The sequence below is a fragment of the Panulirus ornatus genome, chromosome 17, assembly GCF_036320965.1.
Source record: "Panulirus ornatus isolate Po-2019 chromosome 17, ASM3632096v1, whole genome shotgun sequence".
NCBI classification, from domain to species: Eukaryota; Metazoa; Arthropoda; class Malacostraca; order Decapoda; family Palinuridae; genus Panulirus; species Panulirus ornatus.
Window position 1 is genome coordinate 40,363,913 of NC_092240.1, and position 24,082 is coordinate 40,387,994.

The 24,082-nt window shown below is 41.6% G+C and overlaps 2 non-coding genes across 2 annotated transcripts; one reads left to right on the plus strand and one right to left on the minus strand.

Moving 5' to 3' along the window:
• Nucleotides 1–9,545: 9,545 nt before the first annotated feature.
• TRNAL-CAG (transfer RNA leucine (anticodon CAG)) lies at nucleotides 9,546–9,629 on the minus strand. Its single transcript has one exon. It is a non-coding gene; the product is annotated as a tRNA-Leu (tRNA).
• A 428-nt stretch (nucleotides 9,630–10,057) lies between these two features.
• Nucleotides 10,058–10,141, plus strand: TRNAL-CAG (transfer RNA leucine (anticodon CAG)). The gene has a single exon. It is a non-coding gene; the product is annotated as a tRNA-Leu (tRNA).
• The last annotated feature ends 13,941 nt before the right edge of the window (nucleotides 10,142–24,082 follow it).

Consider the following 24,082-nt stretch of genomic DNA (forward strand, 5'->3'; position numbering starts at 1 on the left):
CCTCTTGGTCAATCTTTCCTCACTCATTCTCTCCATGTGCCCAAACCATTTCAAAACACCCTCTTCTGCTCTCTCAACCACGCTCTTTTTATTTCCACACATCTCTCTTACCCTTACGTTACTTTCTCGATCAAACCACCTCACACCACACATTTTCCTCAAACATCTCATTTCCAGCACATCCATCCTCCTGCGCACATCTCTATCCATAGCCCACGCCTCGCAACCATACAACATTGTTGGAACCACTATTCCTTCAAACATACCCATTTTTGCTTTCCGAGATAATGTTCTCGACTTCCACACATTTTTCAAGGCTCCCAAAATTTTCGCCCCCTCCCCCACCCTATGATCCACTTCCGCTTCCATGGTTCCATCCGCTGACAGATCCACTCCCAGATATCTAAAACACTTTACTTCCTCCAGTTTTTCTCCATTCAAACTCACCTCCCAATTGACTTGACCCTCACCCCTACTGTACCTAATAACCTTGCTCTTATTCACATTTACTCTTAACTTTCTTCTTCCACACACTTTACCAAACTCAGTCACCAGCTTCTGCAGTTTCTCACATGAATCAGCCACCAGCGCTGTATCATATATATATATATATATATATATATATATATATATATATATATATATATATATATATATATATATATATGTGGATGTGCTGGATATGAGATGTTTGAGGACAATATGTGGTATGAGGTGGTTTAATCGAGTAAGTCATGTAAGGGTAAGAGAGATGTGTGGAAATTAAAAGAGTGTGGTTGAGAGAGCAGAAGAGGGTGTTTTGAAATGGTTTGGTCACATGGAGAGAATGAGTGAGGAAAGATTGACCAATAGAATATATGTGTCAGAGGTGTAGGGAACGAGGAGAAGTGGGAGACCAAATTGGAGGTGGAAAGATGGAGTGAAATAGATTTTGAGTAATCGGGGCCTGAACATGCAGGAGGGTGAAAGGCGTGCAAGGAACAGAGTAAATTGGAACGATGTGGTATACCGGGGTCGACGTGCTGTCAATGGATTGAACCAGGACATGTGAAGCGTCTGGGGTAAACCATGGAACGTTGTGTGGGACCTGGATGTGGAAAAGGAGCTGTGGTTTCGGTGGATTATTACATGACAGCTAGAGACTGAGTGTGAACGAATGGGGCCTTTGGTGTCTTTTCCTAGCGCTACCTCGCACACATGAGGGGGGAGGGGGTTGTTATTCCATGTGTGACGAGGTGGCGATGGGAACAAATAAAGGCAGACAGTATGAATTATTTACATGTGTATATATGTATATGTCTGTGTGTGTATATATATGTGTACATTGAGATGTATAGGTATGAATATTTGCGTGTGTGGACGTGTATGTATATACATGTGTATGTGGGAGGGTTGGGCCATTCTTTCGTCTGTTTCCTTGCGCTACCTCGCTAACGCGGAAGGCAGCGACAAAGGAAAATAAATGAATATATAAATAAATAGATAATAAATATATATATATGAAAATATATACATATATATATACATACATATATATATATTTATATATATATATATATATATATATATATATATATATATATATATATATATATATATATATATATATATATATATATATATATATATATATATATATATATATATATATATATTATCCCTGGGGATAGTGGAGAAAGAATACTTCCCACGTATTCCCTGCGTGTCGTAGAAGGCGACTAAAAGGGAAGGGAGCGGGGGGCTGGAAATCCTCCCCTCCTTTTTTTTTTTTTTCCCAAAGAAGGAACAGAGAAGGGGGTCAGATGAGGATATTCCCTCAAAGGCCCAGTCCTCTGTTCTTAACGCTACCTCGCTAATGCGGGAAATGGCGAATAGTATGAAAGAAAAAAAAGAATATATTGTTTCGTGTGTGGCGGGGTGGCGATGGGAATGGGTGGGGCAGACAGTGTGAATTGTGTACATGTGTACATATGTATATGTCTGTGTGTGTATATATATATATGTATATGTTGAGATGTATAGGTATGTATATTTGCGTGTGTGGACGTGTATGTATATATAAATGTATATGTATATACGTTGAAATGAATAGGTTTGTATATGTGCGTGTGTGAATGTGTATGTATATACAGGTGCATGTGTATGGGTAGGGACATTCTTTCGCCTGATTCCATGCGCTACCTTGCTAACGCGGGATACAGCGATAGTCTAATAAATATACAAATATATATATATATATATATATATATATATATATATATATATATATATATATATATATATATATATATATATATATTTTTTTTTTTTTTTTCTTTATACTTTGTCGCTGTCTCCCGCGTTTGCGAGGTAGCGCAAGAAAACAGACGAAAGAAATGGCCCAACCCACCCCCATACACATGTATATACATACGTCCACACACGCAAATATACATACCTACACAGCTTTCCATGGTTTACCCCAGACGCTTCACATGCCTTGATTCAATCCACTGACAGCACGTCAACCCCGGTATACCACATCGCTCCAATTCACTCTATTCCTTGCCCTCCTTTCACCCTCCTGCATGTTCAGGCCCCGATCACACAAAATCTTTTTCACTCCATCTTTCCACCTCCAATTTGGTCTCCCTCTTCTCATTGCTCCCTCCACCTCCGACACATATATCCTCTTGGTCAATCTTTCCTCACTCATCCTCTCCATGTGCCCAAACCACTTCAAAACACCCTCTTCTGCTCTCTCAACCACGCTCTTTTTATTTCCACACATCTCTCTTACCCTTACGTTACTCACTCGATCAAACCACCTCACACCACACATTGTCCTCAAACATCTCATTTCCAGCACATCCATCCTCCTGCGCACAACTCTATCCATAGCCCACGCCTCGAAACCATACAACATTGTTGGAACTACTATTCCTTCAAACATACCCATTTTTGCTTTCCGAGATAATGTTCTCGACTTCCACACATTCTTCAAGGCCCCCAGAATTTTTTCCCCCTCCCCCACCCTATGATCCACTTCCGCTTCCATGGTTCCATCCGCTGCCAAATCCACTCCCAGATATCTAAAACACTTCACTTCCTCCAGTTTTTCTCCTTTCAAACTCACCTCCCAATTGACTTGATGACCCTCAACCCTACTGTACCTAATAACCTTGCTCTTATTCACATTTACTCTTAACTTTCTTCTTTCACACACTTTACCAAACTCAGTCACCAGCTTCTGCAGTTTCTCACATGAATCAGCCACCAGCGCTGTATCATCAGCGAACAACAACTGACTCACTTCCCAAGCTCTCTCATCCCCAACAGACTTCATACTTACCCCTCTTTCCAAAACTCTTGCATTTACCTCCCTAACAACCCCATCCATAAACACATTAAACAACCATGGAGACATCACACACCCCTGCCGCAAACCTACATTCACTGAGAACCAATCACTTTCCTCTCTTCCTACACGTACACATGCCTTACATCCTCGATAAAAACTTTTCACTGCTTCTAACAACTTTCCTCCCACACCATATATTCTTAATACCTTCCACAGAGCATCTCTATCAACTCTATCATATGCCTTCTCCAGATCCATAAATGCTACATACAAATCCATTTGCTTTTCTAAGTATTTCTCACATACATTCTTCAAAGCAAACACCTGATCCACACATCCTCTACCACTTCTGAAACCACACTGCTCTTCCCCAATCTGATGCTCTGTACATGCCTTCACCCTCTCAATCAATACCCTCCCATATAATTTACCAGGAATACTCAACAAACTTATACCTCTGTAATTTGAGCACTCACTCTTTTCCCCTTTGCCTTTGTACAATGGCACTATGCACGCATTCCGCCAATCCTCAGGCACCTCACCATGAGTCATACATACATTAAATAACCTTACCAACCAGTCAACAATACAGTCACCCCCTTTTTTAATAAATTCCACTGCAATACCATCCAAACCTGCTGCCTTGCCGGCTTTCATCTTCCGCAAAGCTTTCACTACCTCTTCTCTGTTTACCAAATCATTTTCCCTAACCCTCTCACTTTGCACACCACCTCGACCAAAACACCCTATATCTGCCACTCTATCATCAAACACATTCAACAAACCTTCAAAATACTCACTCCATCTCCTTCTCACATCACCACTACTTGTTATCACCTCCCCATTTGCGCCCTTCACTGAAGTTCCCATTTGCTCCCTTGTCTTACGCACTTTATTTACCTCCTTCCAGAACATCTTTTTATTCTCCCTAAAATTTAATGATACTCTCTCACCCCAACTCTCATTTGCCCTTTTTTTCACCTCTTGCACCTTTCTCTTGACCTCCTGTCTCTTTCTTTTATACATCTCCCACTCAATTGCATTTTTTCCCTGCAAAAATCGTCCAAATGCCTCTCTCTTCTCTTTCACTAATACTCTTACTTCTTCATCCCACCACTCACTACCCTTTCTAATCAACCCACCTCCCACTCGTCTCATGCCACAAGCATCTTTTGCGCAATCCATCAGTGATTCCCTAAATACATCCCATTCCTCCCCCACTCCCCTTACTTCTATTGTTCTCACCTTTTTCCATATATATATATTTATATATATATATATTTTATATATATATATATATATATATATTCTTTTTTTTTTTTTGTTTTTTCTCTGTCTCCCGCGTTTGCGAGGTAGCGCAAGGAAACAGACGAAAGAAATGGCCCAACTCACCCCCATACACATGTATATACATACGTCCACACACGCAAAATATACATACCTACACAGCTTTCCATGGTTTACCCCAGACGCTTCACATGCCTTGATTCAATCCACTGATAGAACGTCAACCCCGGTATACCACCTCGCTCCAATTCACTCTATTCCTTGCCCTCCTTTCACTCTCCTGCATGTTCAGGCTCCGATCACACAAAATCTTTTTCACTCCATCTTTCCACCTCCAATTTGGTCTCCCTCTTCTCCTCGTTCCCTCCACCTCCGACACATATATCCTCTTGGTCAATCTTTCCTCACTCATTCTCTCCATGTGCCCAAACCATTTCAAAACACCCTCTTCTGCTCTCTCAACCACGCTCTTTTTATTTGCACACATCTCTCTTACCCTTACGTTACTTACTCGATCAAACCACTTCACACCACACATTGTCCTCAAACATCTCATTTCCAGCACATCCATCCTCCTGCGCACAACTCTATCCATAGCCCACGCCTCCCAACCATACAACATTGTTGGAACCACTATTCCTTCAAACATACTCATTTTTGCTTTCCGAGATAATGTTCTCGACTTCCACACATTCTTCAAGGCTCCCAGAATTTTTTCCCCCTCCCCCACCCTATGATCCACTTCCGCTTCCATGGTTCCATCCGCTGCCAAATCCACTCCCAGATATCTAAAACACTTCACTTCCTCCAGTTTTTCTCCATTCAAACTCACCTCCCAATTGACTTGACCCTCAACCCTACTGTACCTAATAACCTTGCTCTTATTCACATTTACTCTTAACTTTCTTCTTTCACACACTTTACCAAACTCAGTCACCATCTTCTGCAGTTTCTCACATGAATCAGCCAACTAGCGCTGTATCATCAGCGAACAACAACTGACTCACTTCCCAAGCTCTCTCATCCCCAACAGACTTCATACTTGCCCCTCTTTCCAAAACTCTTACATTCACCTCCCTAAGAACCCCATCCATAAACAAATTAAACAACCATGGAGACATCACACACCCCCTCCGGACACCTACATTCACTGAGAACCAATCACTCTCCTCTCTTCCTACACGTACACATGCCTTACATCCTCGATAAAAACTTTTTACTGCTTCTAACAACTTGCCTCCCACACCATATATTCTTAATACCTTCCACAGAGCATCTCTATCAACTCTATCATATGCCTTCTCCAGATCCATAAATGCTACATACAAATCCATTTGCTTTTCTAAGTATTTCTCACATACATTCTTCAAAGCAAACACCTGATCCACACATCCTCTACCACTTCTGAAACCACACTGCTCTTACCCAATCTGATGCTCTGTACTTGCTTTCACCCTCTCAATCAATACCCTCCCTTATAATTTACCAGGAATACATATATGTTCACGAACAAAGTGCATAGGCAACGCGCACCTTCATAGAACATTCAAACCTCCATCAGCAAGCATCGAACCCGGGACCCCTCTGCAACAGGCGGGAATGCTACCTCTAGGATAAGTGCCTGGCTAATAGGAGATAACTATTTGAATACTATGTACTCGACTACCCTTCGTCCCAATTTGGTGAGCAAAGGGGTCTACACCGGTCATTTCCCAACAGTCGCACATAGCCAGCAGATAGCATTTTACCGAACCTTACTGTACAACGCGGAGGTATATGAATACGAAAAAGGGCATGGGAACGCACACCTTCATAGAACATACAAACCTCCAACAGCCATGATCGAACCCGGAACGCCTGTGCCACAGGCGGGAATGCTAACGCTAGGCTATGGGCCTGGCTAATAGGAAATAACTATTCGGATACAATGTACTCGAATACCCGTTGGTGAGCAACGGGGCCTACACCGATCATTTCCCAACAGGCGCACATAGACTTGCTGGCTTTCATCTTCCGCAAAGCTTTCACTACCTCTTCTCTGTTTGTCAAACCATTCTCCCTGACCCTCTCACTTCGCACATTACCTCGACGAATAGACCCATATCTGACATTTTATCATCACACACATTCAAAAACCTTCAAAATACTCACTCTATCACGTTCGCACTTCACAATTACTAGGTATTACCCCCTTATTAGCCCCCTTCACCGATATTTGCATGGAAATAGTGCTAATGATTGCGAGATGTATAAAAGAAAGAGACGGAAGGTCAAGAGAAGGGTGCAAGAGTTGAAAAAGCGGGCAAATGAGAGTTAGGGTGAGAGAGTATCATTAAATTTTAGGGAGAATAAGAAAATGTTGTGGAAGAAGGTAAATAAAATGCGTAAGACAAGAGAACAAATGGGAACATCGGTGAAGGGGGTTAAATTGGAGGTAATAAGTAGTGGTGATGTAAGAAGGTGATGGAGTGAGTATTTTGAAGGAATGTTGAACGTGTTAGCTGATAGAGTGGCAGATATAGGATGTTTTGGTCGAGGGGGTGTGCGAACTGAGAGGGTCAGGGAGAATAGCTTGGTAAACGGATAAGAGTTAGCGAAATCTTTACGGAAGATAAAAGCCGGCAAGGCATCGGGTTTGGATGGTAGTGGAGTGGAAGTTATTAAAAAACGGGGTGAATGGGTGGTAAAGATACTCACTGTATTCATGGCTCTTGATGATGTACTTGAGGAGTGGCGGAATGGATGCATAGTGCCATTGTACAAAGGCAAAGGGGATAAATTTGAGTGTTCAAAGTACACAGGAATAAGTTTGTTGAGTACTCCTGGGAAATTATATGGGAAGGTATTGATTGAGAGGGTGAAGACATGTACAGCGCATCAGATTGCGGAAGAGCAGTGTGGTTTCAGAAGTGGTAGAGGATGTGTGGATCAGGTGTTTGCTTTGAAAAACGTTGTGAGAAATACTTAGAAAAGCATATGGATTTGAATGTAGCATTTCTAGATCTGGAGAAGGCATATGATAGAGTTGATAGAGATGCTCTTTGGAAGGTATCATGAGTATAAGGTGTGGGAAGCAAGTTCCTAGAAGCAGTGAAAACTTTTTATCTAGGATATAAGACCTCTGTACGAGTAGGAAGAGAGGAAAGTGATTCGTTCCCAGTGAATGTAGGTTTGCGGTAGGGGTGCGTGATGTGTCCATGGTTGTTTAATTTGTTTATGGATGGGAGTGTTAAGAAGGAGAATGCAAATGTTTTGGAAAGAGGGTCAATTATGCAGTCTATTGGAAAGTAGGTCAGTTGTTGTTCGCTGATGATAGAGCGCTGGTAGCTGATTCGGGTGAGAAACTGTAGAAGCTGGTGACTGAGTTTGGTAAAGTGTGTGAAAGAAGAAAGCTGAGAGTAAATGTGAATAAGAGCAAGGTCATTAGTTTTAGTAGGGCTGAGAGACAAGTCAAATGGGAGGTAAGTTTGAATGAATAAAATCTGGGGGACTGAAGTGTTTTAGATATCTGGGAGTGGATTTGGGAGCGGATGGAACCTTGGAAGTAGAAGTGAGTCACAGGGTGGGAGAGGAGGCGAATGTTTTGGGAGCGTTGAAGAATGTCTGGAAGGCGAGATCATTATCTGGGAAAGAAAAAATGGGTATGTTTGAAGTAATAATGGTTCCAACAATGTTATATGGTTGTGAGGCGTTGGCTATAGATAGGGTTATGCGGAGTAGGATGGATGTGTTGGAAATGAGATGTTTGAGGACAATGTGTGGTGTGAGGTGGTTTGATCAGGTAAGTAATGAAAGGATAAGAGAGATATATGGTAATAAAAAAGAGTGTGGTTGAGAGAGCAGAAGAGGGTGTTTTGAAATGGTTTGGTCACGTGGAGAGAATGAGTGAAGAAAGATTGACCAAGATGATATATGTGTCAGAGATGGAGGGAAGAAGGAGAAGTGGGAGACCAAATTGGAGGTGGAAAGATGGAGTAACAAGGATTTTGAATGATAGGGGCCTGAACATGCAGGAGGGTGAAAGGCGTGCAAGGAATAAAGTGAATTGGGACGATGTAGTATACCGGGGTCGACGTGCTGTCAATGGATTGAACCAAGGCATGTGAAGCGTCTGGGGTAAACCATGGAAAGTTCTGTGGGGCCTGGATGTAGAAAGGGAGCTGTGGTTTCGGTGCATTATACATGACAGCTACCTTTTTCCTAGCGCTACCTCGCGCACATGTAGGGGGAGGGGGTTGGTATTTCATATGTGGCGGGGTGGCGACGAGAATGAATGAGGGTAGACAGTATGAATTATGTACATGTGTATATATGTATATGTCTGTGTGTGTATATATATATGTATACGTTGAGATGTATAGATATGTATATGTGCTGTGTGTGGACGTGTATGTAAATACATGTGTATGTGGGTGGGTTGTGCCATTCTTTCGTCTGTTTCTTTGCGCTACCTCGCCAACGCGGGAGACAGCGACAAAGTATAGTAAATGAATAATATATATATATATATATATATATATATATATATATATATATATATATATATATATATATATATATATATATATGTATCCTCTCCTCCACTAACTTCTACTTCACCACACTCACTGGCAAGGTTCCGCCTCTCCCTTTCTCCCTCTTCGCACCATTTCTCCACCATCTCGCATCTCCCTACCCCCTGTTCTCAGCCAGAGAAGCTGCCAACTAAGCAGCCTCACAGCGCCACCAGAATGTGTGATCAACACATCCTGAAGTTTATCGCTCAAAAACTACTTGTTCTTCTCGACACAACTACACCACAAGCAATGGAGAGGGGGGGGGGGGGTTACTCCTTTATTGACGGCCAGTTTGGCAAAACAGATGTTATTTTGGTGGGCTCAGTGACGGCACAAGGTATGTTTGGTGACAAAACTTTCACTGTCAGGAGTGGGATTCGAACCCACGCCCGGAAGACCGGACTGCGACCTGAACGCAGCGCCTTGGACCGCTCGGCCATCCTGACATGCTTCGAAGTTGTGGAAAACTCATAACAGAATCTGCTTATTATGTCCAACGGTGACTACCTTACTCGTTACTTGGCTATTTGTATATATATGGAACTTAGTGTGTATATTTCGAGTGATAAGGTATATATCTATATCTATATCTATCTATCTATCTATCTATCTATTATATATATACATATATATATATATATATATATATATATATATATATATATATATATATATATATATATATATATATATATATATATATATATATATATATATATATATATATTTTATCAACATCTATAAAGTATTTCAAGGTTTGCCGTGTGAACTCACTAAGCTCTATGTATGTAGGTAAAGCTATATGACGAGCAAGGTAGTCGCCGGATGACATGATAAAGAGATGCTGCTAAGGTTTCTCCACATCTTCTAGCATGTCAGGATGGCCGAGCGGTCCAAGGCGCTGCGTTCAGGTCGCAGTCCGGTCTTCCGGGCGTGGGTTCGAATCCCACTCCTGACAGTGAAAGTTTTCTCACCAAAGATACCTTGTGCCGTCACTGAGCCCACCAAAATAACATCTGTTTTGCCACACTGGCAGTCAGTAAAGGGGTGAATCTTCCTCCCCCTAGCCTGTGTGGTGTCGTGTTGAGAAGAACAAGTAGTTCTTGAGCGATAAACTTAAAGAGGTGTTGAGAGATCATCACACTCTGGTGGTTCTGTGAGGCTGCATGCTTGGCAGCCTCTCTGGCTGAGGACAGGAGGTAGTGAGAGACGAGATGGTGAAGTAATGGTGCGGTGAGGGAGGGAGGGAAAGGCGGTACCTTGTGTGTGGGTGTGGTGAAGTGGAAGTTAGTGGAGGAGAGGGAGGGTGGTGTTGGCAGGAACTAGAGAACGTCTAAGTTCATTAGAGAGAGAAAGAGAGAGAGAGTTTGACATAGCCTTAGAGGCATTTGACCTTACCATTGAGAGTTAGTTCAAATGCTAGTTCATTTTACTTAAGGATCGTACAGTCGTGCTCAAGGGTCACGCCGTCGTTCTCAAGTACTAGAGGTCATCAAGGGAATGTAAGACAGAGGTCGCAAGAGGATGTGTGACGCCATCAGACGGTCTTAGGGATTGCCAAGTGACAACGGTAACAGTCACCATGCAACCATGAAGGAGTTGCTATTACGGAGGTCGTCTCAAGATATGGACACGGCAAATGAGGTCGTCGGAGAGCCTTATGCGGCACAGGTGGGGGTCGTCAGAGAACCTTATGCGGCACAGGTGGGGGTCGTCGGAGAATGTGAAACGCCACTAGAGATCGTCTTGGAACGTCAAGTGGCGTAAGAGATCGCCAGGAAATGTGAAATGGCATTTGGGGTCACAGAACTGTGAAACGTCGATTCAGACCATCGTACAATGAACCTGAGGCACGTGAATTATCCTTGGGAATTTGGCTGTCGACTGAGGAGGAAAATCTTTGTGAATAACAGAACCCTTTACTCAGATTGAAGCAAAATGAGTTCGTGACAATAGACATTTTAACAATGGCAGTCTATTCAAGTTTTCAATGGATTCTCATGGCATGAAACTTTACCATTTGATTTTTAACATTTTGATTTACCATATATATATATATATATATATATATATATATATATATATATATATATATATATATATATATATATATATATATTGTATGTATATATACACAGGAGAGCTTAGGACGAGATTTTGCCAAAAGGTGGTGCTAGTATGTGCAGGGCTCAATACCAGAACATCAGCAATTAATAGTAACTATTTGTGTGAGATTTAAGTGCTGTCAGATATTTGGTATGACACAGAGAATATGAGTTTCTGGACTGGATGCAATATGGGCCGGAAAGGGGAAGGGAACTTGACAGGAACGGGAGCGCTGACTGACTGCTCCTCTGTCGCTAACTCTCCCGATCCTCAGGTTGAAGTACCATCCAGATCGTCAGCTACCTACCACCCGCTACCTTGAAGAGAGAGAGAGAGAGAGAGAGAGAGAGAGAGAGAGAGAGAGAGAGAGAGAGAGAGAGAGAGAGAGAGAGAGAATCCTAATCATAGAATTAGCCAGAGCCTGGCCATAGGTGTACAACTCAAGCGCCACCAACATCTAACCAAGGAACATATCAAGAGAGGGCCAGGCGACAGAGGCACATATCTGTCACAGTAAAGCCCTCGCCGTACGAGGGCTACGAGCATCATATCGTTAACCCGCGCAGCCCCCGGGTGTCACACACACCTGAAATTAGAACACGAAAATAACAAAAGCAAGAATGGCGTGCTAGTTCTTGGCAAGGGGGCGGCCGAGGTGGTCTGCGCTCCTCCTCCCACCTGTTGCTCGGCCGCCCCAGAAAATATGCAGGTGTCTTATCTTAACGGGGAGTTCTTTGCCCAAGTGTAATGGCTCAAGTGAAGGGGCTTTACTGACGGCGAAACACTGTATGTCTTCACTTTCAACTGTTTGTGTGTTTGTGTGTGCGTGTGTGTGGGGGGGGGGGAACAGTTAAAGGGGACGGTTTATTTGTTGTTTTTGTTTTTCCTTTGTGTATTTGTTTTGGCTTTGCGTGTTGGTGTTTGTGAGGGCGTTGGTTATAACTGGTGTGTTTTTTGTCACTGTGTGTGTGTGTGTGTGTGTGTGTGTGTAATGACCTACCTGTACCGTACGGGGAGACTCGTGGGGTGTGTGTTAGTAAGTGTGCTACGTGTCATGGCCTGCCAACGCTCGCCCTTAAAAGTACATAGTTTTCGTGAGAGAGAACCTGTGCCCATGACTTACTTAAGCCATGAAACACTTATGACGTAAGAAAAACGTGTTGGTGGTTCGTTTGTCACGCTCAACCGGAGGCTGTATGACTCGTCTGTTACATAAAGAATTCTTACTTATTCGTTAGTCACGTGGAACAACTGGCTCGGAAGGTTCGGTTGTGGTGTGTCAGTTTCTCGCGTGAAATCTGATCCTCGTTTCATATGTTGCATGAACCACAAGTGTTCGTGGTTCATTTGTAGTGTGAAGCACTCGGTCTTGATGGTTCATTTTATGATACGACGTATGAAATCTCCATTTTGCTCTCTTTCCGCACAATGAACATCAGGTCTTTATCAGTGTACGATGTACAGACTTGTTAGCGTCTTGCTTCGCATTTTGTGGGCTCGTTTGTTTCTTAATCTACAGATCAAAGTGGTTCACATAGAATGACATCGGGGATAACAGCCACTGTCCTGAAAAGCCATGGTTAATTACTGTTAATTAAAAGTTATTCTGTATATGGCTACAGCTTTAGTTCTAACCCGGCATACTGTGCCTCCATTGTTCAGAATTCATTTGGCACATTTAAAACTGTGAGAGAAAACAAAGAGCTAGAATCAAACGAGGCAATTGTTAAATCTTGGGCACTTCTTTAAGCGATGAACTGCTACAGTGATTCCTACAGGATACCAACACTATACGTGCTATGTGGAGTTGGTTTTACTGACGCCATAAGACATGTAAGCTTGTATAATAGCGTTGGCGACATGTAAGGGTATCAGAACGTCGGCAATGGTGACAGTGAGCAGTGTGTTCATGCATCAGAGTTAGACCAAAATAACAGAAAGGAACATTTACTTCAACTGCAAGAGCAATAGTATCTTCCATCTAAGTTTTGGCATTTAAACACAGATGTCTGTATGACAGGGACAAGCACTAACTCAAGCATGGTTCAGTACGATCCTTGAGCACGGCGGTACGACCTTCGAGTACGAGACAGTACGATAGATTAGATAGACTGGCCTTTGACCTGACCTTTGAGAATTATCTCAAAGGCCAACCCATTATAGTTAATAGTTGTTAAGACGAGCACCGTTGTGCTCATGGGTCATACCGTCAAACAAATGGGTTTAAAACCAGACTAAGGGAGTCAGGAGGCAGGAATGCAGAGATGTGATTTGAGAGACAGGGACGCATAATGGAACACACCCTACCCCCCACAGGAAAACATACTGAGGTATTTTAATAAACAAGAGCTGAGTCACAAATAGTCTGGCCACATATATCCACACACGCACACACACCCAAAAACACACACACATACACACAGGCACAAATCAACAAAATCAACACAGAGAAAGAGGTGGAGGACATCTCGTAGGTGATAAACTGATCTTATATATATTTATTCATACTCGTCGCCAACCCCGCCACATATAAAATGACAACACCCTCCCCTAGCACGTGCACGAGGTATCGCTAGGAAAAGACAACAAAGGCCACATTCGTTCACACTCTAGCTGTCATGAATAATTCACCGAAACCACAGCTCCCTTTCCACATCCAGGTCCCACAAAACTTTCCATGGTTTACCCCAGACGCTTCATATGCCCTTGTTCAATCCATTGACAGCACGTCCACTCCGGAATACTACAACGTTCCAGTTCACTCTGGTCCTAGCACGCCTTTCACCCTCCTGCATGTTCAGGCCCCGATCGCTAGAAATTTTTTTCACTCTATCCCTCCGCCTCCAATTTGGTCTCCCACTTCTAGTTCCCTCCATCTCTGACACATATATCCTCTTTAACAATCTTTCCTCACTCATTCTCTCCATGTGGCCAATATACTTCAATACACCCTCTTCTGCTCTCTCAACCACACTCTTTTTATTACCACACATCTCTCTTACCCTTTCATTCTTACTTGATCAAACCACCTCACACCACATATTGTCCTCAAACATATCATTTCCAACACACCCACCTTTCTTCGTACAACCCTCTATATATCCCACGCCTCGCAACCATATAACATTCCAGGAACCACTATTCCTTTAAACATACCCATTTTTGCTTTCCGAGATAATGTTCTCGCCTTCCACACATTTTTCAACGCTTCCAGGTACTTTCGCCCCCTCCCCCACCCAGTGACTCACTTCCGCTTCCACGGTTCCATCCGTTGCCAAATCCAATCCCAGATATCTAAAACACTTCACTTCCTCCAGGTTTTCTCCATTCGATTTTACCTCACAATTGACCTGTCCCTCAACCCTAATGTACCTAATTATCTTGCTCTTATTCATATTTACTCTCAGCTTTCTTCTTTCACACACTTTACCAAACTTTGTCACCTACTTCTACAGTTTCTCACCCGAATCATCTGCAAGCGCTGTATCATCAGTGAACAACAACTGACTCACTTCCCAAGCCCTCTCATCCACAACAGACTGCATAATAGCCCCCTCTCTCCAAAACTCTTGCATTCACCTCCCTAACAATCCCATCCATAAACAAATTAAAGAACCATGGAGACATCACGCACCCTCTACCGCAAACCGACATTCACTGAGAACTAATCACTTTCCTCTCTTCCTACTCGCACATATGCCTTACATCCTCGATAAAAACTTTTCACTGCTTCTAGCAACTTGCCTCTCACACCATATATTCTTAATACCTTCCACAGAGGATCTCTATCAACTCTATCGTATGCCTTGATCCATAAATGCTACATACAAATCCATTTGCTTTTCTAAGTATTTCTCACATACATTCTTCAAAGCAAACACCTGATCCACACATCCTCCACCACTTCTGAAACCACACTGCTCTTCCCCAGTCTGATGCTCTACATGCTTTCACCCTCTCAATCAATACCTTCCCATATAATTTCCCAGGAATACTCAACAAACGTATACCTCTATGATTTGAACACTCACCTTTATCCCCTTTGCCTTTGTACGGTGACACTATACATGCATTTTGCCAATCCTCAGGCACCTCACCATGAGTCAACAAACAGTAAATATCTTTACTAAGCAGCCAACATCACAGTCGCCTCTCTTTTTAATAAATTCCACTGTAATACCATCCAAACACACTGCCTTGCTGGCTTTCATCTTCCGCAAAGCTTTTACTACCTCTTCTCTGTTTACCCAATCATTCTCACAAACCCTTTCACTTCGCAAACCACCTCGACCAAAACACCCTATATCTGCCACTCTGTCATCTAACACATTCAGCAAACCTTCAAAATACTCACTCCATCTCCTTCTCACATCACCACTACTTCTTATCACCTCCCCATTAGCCCTTTCATCGATTTTCCCATTTGTTCTCTTGTCTTACCTCCTTCCAAAACATCTTTTTATTCTCCCTAAAATTTAATGATGCTCTCTCACCCCAACCCTCATTTGCCCTCTTTTTCACCTCTTGCACCTTTCTCTTGAACTCCAGCCTCTTTCTTTTATACATCTCCCAATCATTTGCACAATTTCCCTCTATAACTTCCAAATGCCTCTCTCTTCTCTTTCACTAATAATCTTACTTCTTCATCCCACCAATCACTACCCTTCTAATCTGCCCGCCTCCCAAGCTTTTTATACCATAGGCATCTTTTGCACAAGCCATCACTGCTTCCTTAAAATCCATCATATTCCTCCCCCACTCCCCTTACATCCTTTGTTCTCACTTGTTTCCATTCTGCACTCAGTTTCTCCTGGTACTTCCTCACACAAGTCTCCTTCCCAAGCTCAATTACTCTCACCACTCTCTCCACCCAAACATTCTCTCTTTTCTGAAAATCTCTACAAATCTTTACCTTTGCCTCCACAAGATAATGATCAGACATCCCTCCAGGTGCACCTCTTAGCACGTTAACATCCAAAGTCTCTCATGCGACTGTCAATTAACACGTAATCCAATAACGCTCTCAGGCCATCTCTACTATTTTTCAGCACAGTAAACTATATGCTCTTCATCATTTCCATTTAAAACACAGAACACCCCATGTACAACATTTAGTCCCTCATCTCTCACATTATTCACCTTTGCATTCAAATCACCCATCACTATAACCGGTCTCGTGCATCAAAACTACTAACATATTCAATCAGCTGCTCCCAAAACACTTGCCTCTCATGATCTTTCTTCTCATGCCCAGGTGCATAGGCACCAATAATCACTCATCCCTGTCCATCCACTTTTAGTTTTACCAATCTTACACTAGAGTTTACTTTCTTACACTCTATCACATACTCCAACCACTCCTATTTCAGAAGTAGCGCTACTCCTTACCTTGCTCTTGTCCTGTCACCAACCCCTGAAATTACTCCTAAACATTCCAAACCACTCTTTCCCTTTACCCTTGAGCTTCGTTTCACTCAGAGCCAAAACACCCAGGTTCCTTTCCTTAAACGTACTACCTATCTCTCCTTTTCACATCTTGGTTACATCCACACACATTTAGACAGCGCAATCTGAGCATTCGAGGAGGATGAGCACTCTCGGCGAGACTCCTTATTCTGTTTCCTCTTTTAGAAAGTTAGAATACAAGGAGGGGAGGGTTTCTAGCCCCTCGCTCCCGTCCCCTTTAGTCGCCTTCTACAACCCGTGTATGTATGTGTGTGTATATATATATATATATATATATATATATATATATATATATATATATATATATATATATTCTTTTTTTTTCTTTTTTTGCTTTGTCGCTGTCTCCCGCGTTTGCGAGGTAGCGCAAGGAAACAGACGAAAGAAATGGCCCAACCCACCACAATACACATGTATATACATACACGTCCAAACACGCAAATATACATACCTACACAGCTTTCCATGGTTTACCCCAGACGCTTCACATGCCCTGATTCAATCCACTGACAGCACGTCAACCCCGGTATACCACATCGATCCAATTCACTCTATTCCTTGCCCTCCTTTCATCCTCCTGCATGTTCAGGCCCCAATCACCCAAAATCGTTTCACTCCATCTTTCCACCTCCAATTTGGTCTCCCACTTCTCCTCGTTCCCTCCACCTCTAACACATATATCCTCTTGGCCAATCTTTCCTCACTCATTCTCTCCATGTGACCAAACAATTTCAAAACATCCTCTTATGCTCTCTCAACCACACTCTTTTTATTTCCGCACATCTCTCTAACCCTTACATTACTTACTCGATCAAACCACCTCACACCACATATTGTCCTCAAACATCTCATTTCCAGCACATCCATCCTCGTGCGCACAACTCTATCCATAGCCCACGCCTCGCAACCATACAACATTGTTGAAACCACTATCCCTTCAAACATACCCATTTTTACTTTCCGAGATAATGTTCTCGACTTCCAAACATTCTTTAAGGCTCCCAGAATTTTCGCCCCCTCCCCCACCCAGTGACTCACTTCCGCTTCTACGGTTCCATCCGCTGCCAGATCCACTCCCATATATCTAAAACACTTTACTTCCTCCAGTTTTTCTCCATTCAAACTTACCTCCCAATTGACTTGGCCCTCAACCCTACTGTACTTAATAACCTTGCTCTTATTCATTTACTCTTAACTTTCTTCTTTCACACACTTTACCAAACTCAGTCACCAGCTTCTGCAGTTTCTCACATGAATCAGCCACCAGCTCAGTATCATCAGCGAACAACAATTGACTCTCTTCCCAAGCTCTCTCGTCCACAACAGACTGCATACTTGCCCCTCTTTCCAAAACTCTTGCATTCACCTCCCTAACAACCCCATCCATAAACAAATTAAACAACCTTGGAGACATCACACAGCCCTGCCGGAACCCTACATTCACTAAGAACCAATCAATTTCCTCTCTCCCTACACGTACACGTGCCTTACATCCTCGAAAAAAACTTTCCACTGCTTCTAACAACTTGCCTCCCACACCATATATTCTTAATACCTTCCACAGAGCATCTCTATCAACTCTATCATATGCCTTCTCCAGATCCATAAATGCTACATACAAATCCATTTGCTTTTCTAAGTATTTCTCACATATATTCTTCAAAGCAAACACCTGATCCACACATTCTCTGCCACTTCTGAAACCATACTACTCTTCCCCAATCTGATGCTCTGTACATGCCTTCACCCTCTCAATCAATACACTCCCACATAATTTACCAGGAATACTCAACAAACTTATACTTCTGTACTTTGAGCACTAACTCTTATCCCCTTTGCCTTTGTACAATGGCACTATGCAAGCTTTCCGCCAATCCTCAGGCACCTCACCATGAATCATACATACATTAAATAACCTTACCTACCAGTCAACAATACAGTCACCCACTTTTCCAATACATTCCACTTCAATACCTTCCAAACCTGCTGCCTTGCAGGCCTTCATCTTCCGCAAAGCTTTTAGTACCTCTTCTCTGTTTACCAAATCATTTTCCCTAACCCTCTCACTTTGCACACAACCTCGACCAAGACACCCTATATATGCCACTCTATCATCAAAGACATTCAACAAACCTTCAAAATACTCACTCCATCTCCTTCTCACATCACAACTACTTGTTATCACCTCCCCATTAGCCTCCTTCACCGAAGTTCCCATTTGCTCCCTTGTCTTACGCACTTTATTTACCTCCTTCCAGAACATCTTTTTATTCTCCATAAAATTCAATGATACTCTCTCACCCCAACTCTCATTTGCCCTCTTTTTCACCTCTTGCACCTTTCTCTTGACCTCCTGCCTCTTTCTTTTATACATCTCCCACTCATATGCATTATTTCCCTGCAAAAATGGTCCAAATGCATCTATCTTCTCTCTCACTAATAATCTTACTTCTTTATCCCACCACTCACTACCCTTTCCGATCAACCCACCTCCCACGCTTCTCATGCCACAAGCATCTTTTGCGCAATCCATCACTGATTCCCTAAATCCATCCCATTTCTCCTCCACCCCCCTTACCTCCTTTGTTGTCACCTTTTTCCATTCTGTACTCAGTCTCTCCTGGTACTTCCTCACACAAGTCTCCTTCCCAAGCTCACTTACTCTCACCACTCTCTTCACCCCAACATTCTCTGTTCTTCTCTGAAAACCCCTACAAATCTTCACCTAAGCCTCCACAAGATAATGATCAGACATCCCTCCAGTTGCACCTCTCAGCACATTAACATCCAAAAGTCTCTCTTTCGCGCGCCTATCAATTGACATGTAAGCCAATAACGCTCTCTGACCATCTCTCCTACTTACATACGTATACTTATGTATATCTCGCTTTTTAAACCAGGTATTCCCAATCACCAGTCCTTTTTCAGCACATAAATCTACAAGCTCTTCACCATTTCCATTTACAACACTGAACACCCCATGTATACCAATTATTCCCTCAACTGCCACATTACTCATCTTTGCATTGAAATCACCCATTCCTATAACCCGGTCTCATGCATCAAAACCACTAACACACTCATTCAGCTGCTCCCAAAACACTTGCCTCTCATGATCTTTCTTCTTATGGCCAGGTGCATATGCACCAATAATCACCCATCTCTCTCCATCAACTTTCAGTTTTACCCACATCAATCAAGAATTTACTTTCTTACACTATATCACATACTCCCACAACTCCTGTTTCAGGAGTAGTGCTACTCTTTCCCTTGCTCTTGTCCTCTCACTAACCCCTGACTTTACTCTCAAGACATTCCCAAACCACTCTTTCCCTTTACCCTTGAGCTTCGTTTCACTCAGAGCCAAAACATCGAGGTTCCTTTCCTCAAACATACTACCTATCTCTCCTTTTTTCTCATCTTGGTTACATCCACACACATTTAGACACCCCAATCTGAGCCTTCGAAGAGGATGAGCACTCCCCGCGTGACTCATTCTTCTGTTTCCCCTATTAGAAAGTTAAAATACAAGGAGGAGAGGGTTTCTGGCCGCCCGCTCCCGTCCCCTTTAGTCGCCTTCTACGACACGTGAGCAATGCGTGGAAAGTATTCTTTCTCCCATATCACCAGGGATATATATATATATATATATATATATATATATATATATATATATATATATATATATATATATATATATATATATATATATATATATATATATATATATATATATATATATATATATTTATATATATATAAATATATATTTTATTTATTTATTTTGCTTTGTCGCTGTCTCCCGCGTTAGCGAGGTAGCGCAAGGAAACAGACGAAAGAATGGCCCGACCCACCCATATACACATGTATATACATACACGTCCACACACGCAAATATATATACCTACACATCTCAATGTACACACATATATATACACACACAGACATATACAAATATATACACATGTACATAATTCATACTGTCTGCCTTTATTCATTCCTATCGCCAACTCGCAACACATGAAATAACAACCCCCTTCCCCCTCATGTGTGCGAGGTAGCGCTAGGAAAAGACAACAAAGGCCACATTCGTTCACACTCAGTGAACCACAGCTCCCTTTCCACATCCAGGCCCCACAAAACTTTCCATGGTTTACCCCAGACGCTTCATATGCCCTGGCTCAATCTATTGACAGGACGTCGACTCCGGTAAACCACAACGTTCCAGTTCACTCTATTCCTTGCACGCATTTCACCCTCCTGCATATTCAGGCCCCGATCACTCAAAATCTTTCTCACTCCATCTTTCCACCTCCAATTTGGTCTTCCACTTCTCCTGTTTCCCTCCACCTCTGACACATATATCCTCTTGGTCAATCTTTCCTCACTCATTCTTTCCATGTGACCAAACCATTTCAAAACATCCCCTTCTGCTCTCTCAACCACACTCTTTTTATTTCCGCACATCTCTCTTACCCTTACATTACTTACTCGATCAAACTACCTCACACCACATATTGTCCTCAAACATCTCATTTCCAACACATCCACCCTCCTGCGCACAACTCTATCCGTAGCCCACGCCTCGCAACCATACAACATTGTTGGAACCGCTATCCCTTCAAACATACCCATTTTTACTTTCCGAGATAATGTTCTCGACTTCCAAACATTCTTCAAAGCTCCCAGAATTTTCGCCCCCTCCCCCACCCTATGATTCACTTCCGCTTCCATGGTTCCATATATATATATATATATATATATATATATATATATATATATATATATATATATATATATATATATATATATATATATATATATATATATATATATATATATATATATATATATATATATATATATATATATATATATACATATATGTATATATGTATATATATATATATATATATATATATATATATATATATATATATATATATATATGTATATATATATATATATATATATATATATATATATATATATATATATATATATATATATATATATATATATATATATATATATATATATATATATATATATATATATATATATATATATATATATATATACATATATATATATATATATATATATATATATATATATATATATATATATATATATTTTTTTTTTTTTATACTTTGTCGCTGTCTCCCGCGTTTGCGAGGTAGCGCAAGGAAACAGACGAAGGAAATGGCCCAACCCCCCCCATACACATGTATATACATACGTCCACACACGCAAATATACATACCTACACAGCTTTCCATGGTTTACCCCAGACGCTTCACATGCCTTGATTCAATCCACTGACAGCACGTCAACCCCGGTATACCACATCGCTCCAATTCACTCTATTCCTTGCCCTGCTTTCACCCTCCTGCATGTTCAGGCCCCGATCACACAAAATCTTTTTCACTCCATCTTTCCACCTCCAATTTGGTCTCCCTCTTCTCCTCGTTCCCTCCACCTCCGACACATATATCCTCTTGGTCAATCCTTCCTCACTCATTCTCTCCATGTGCCCAAACCACTTCAAAACACCCTCTTCTGCTCTCTCAACCACGCTCTTTTTATTTCCACACATCTCTCTTACCCTTACGTTACTCACTCGATCAAACCACCTCACACCACACATTGTCCTCAAACATCTCATTTCCAGCACATCCATCCTCCTGCGCACAACTCTATCCATAGCCCACGCCTCGCAAACATACAACATTGTTGGAACCACTATTCCTTCAAACATACCCATTTTTGCTTTCCAAGATAATGTTCTCGACTTCCACACATTCTTCAGGGCCCCCAGAATTTTCGCCCCCTCCCCCACCCTATGATCCACTTCCGCTTCCATGGTTCCATCCGCTGCCAGATCCACTCCCAGATATCTAAAACACTTCACTTCCTCCAGTTTCTCCATTCAAACTCACCTCCCAATTGACTTGACCCTCAACCCTACTGTACCTAATAACCTTGCTCTTATTCACATTTACTCTTAACTTTCTTCTTCCACACACTTTACCAAACTCAGTCACCAGCTTCTGCAGTTTCTCACATGAATCAGCCACCAGCGCTGTATCATCAGCGAACCACAACTGACTCACTTCCCAAGCTCTCTCATCCCCAACAGACTTCATACTTGCCCCTCTTTCCAAAACTATATATATATATATATATATATATATATATATATATATATATATATATATATATATATATATATATATATATATATATATATATATATATATATATATATATATATATATATATATATATATATATATATATATATATATATATATATATATATATATATATATATATATATATATATATATATATATATATATATATATATATATATATATATATATATATATATATATATATATATATATATATATATAGAGGCATTTGGACGATTTTTGCAGGGAAAAAATGCAATTCAGTGAGATATGTATAAAAGAAAGAGACAGGAGGTCAAGAGAAAGGTGCAAGAGGTGAAAAAGAGGGCAAATGAGAGTTGGGGTGAGAGAGTATCATTAAATTTTAGGGAGAATAAAAAGATGTTCTGGAAGGAGGTAAATAAAGTGCTTAAGACATGGGAGCAAATGGGAACTTCAGTGAAGGGCGCAAACTGGGAGGTGATAACAAGTAGTGGTGATGTGAGAAGGAGATGGAGTGAGTATTTTGAAGGTTTGTTGAATGTGTTTGAGGATAGAGTGGCAGATATAGGGTGTTTTGGTCGAGGTGGTGTGCAAAGTGAGAGGGTTAGGGAAAATGATTTGGTAAACAGAGAAGAGGTAGTAAAAGCTTTGCGGAAGATGAAAGCCAGCAAGGCAGCAGGTTTGGATGGTATTGCAGTGGAATTTATTAAAATAGGGGGTGACTGTATTATTGACTGGTTGGTAAGGTTATTTAATGTATGTATGACTCATGGTGAGGTGCCTGAGGATTGGCGGAATGCGTGCATAGTGCCATTGTACAAAGGCAAAGGGGATAAGAGTGAGTGCTCAAATTACAGAGGTATAAGTTTGTTGAGTATTCCTGGTAAATTATATGGGAGGGTATTTATTGAGAGGGTGAAAGCATGTACAGAGCATCAGATTGGGGAAGAGCAGTGTGGTTTCAGAAGAGGTAGAGGATGTGTGGATCAGGTGTTTGCTTTGAAGAATGTATGTGAGAAATACATAGAAAAGCAAATGGATTTGTATGCAGCATTTATGGATCTGGAGAAGGCATATGATAGAGTTGATAGAGATGCTCTGTGGGAGGTATTAAGAATATATGGTGTGGGAGGCAAGTTGTTAGA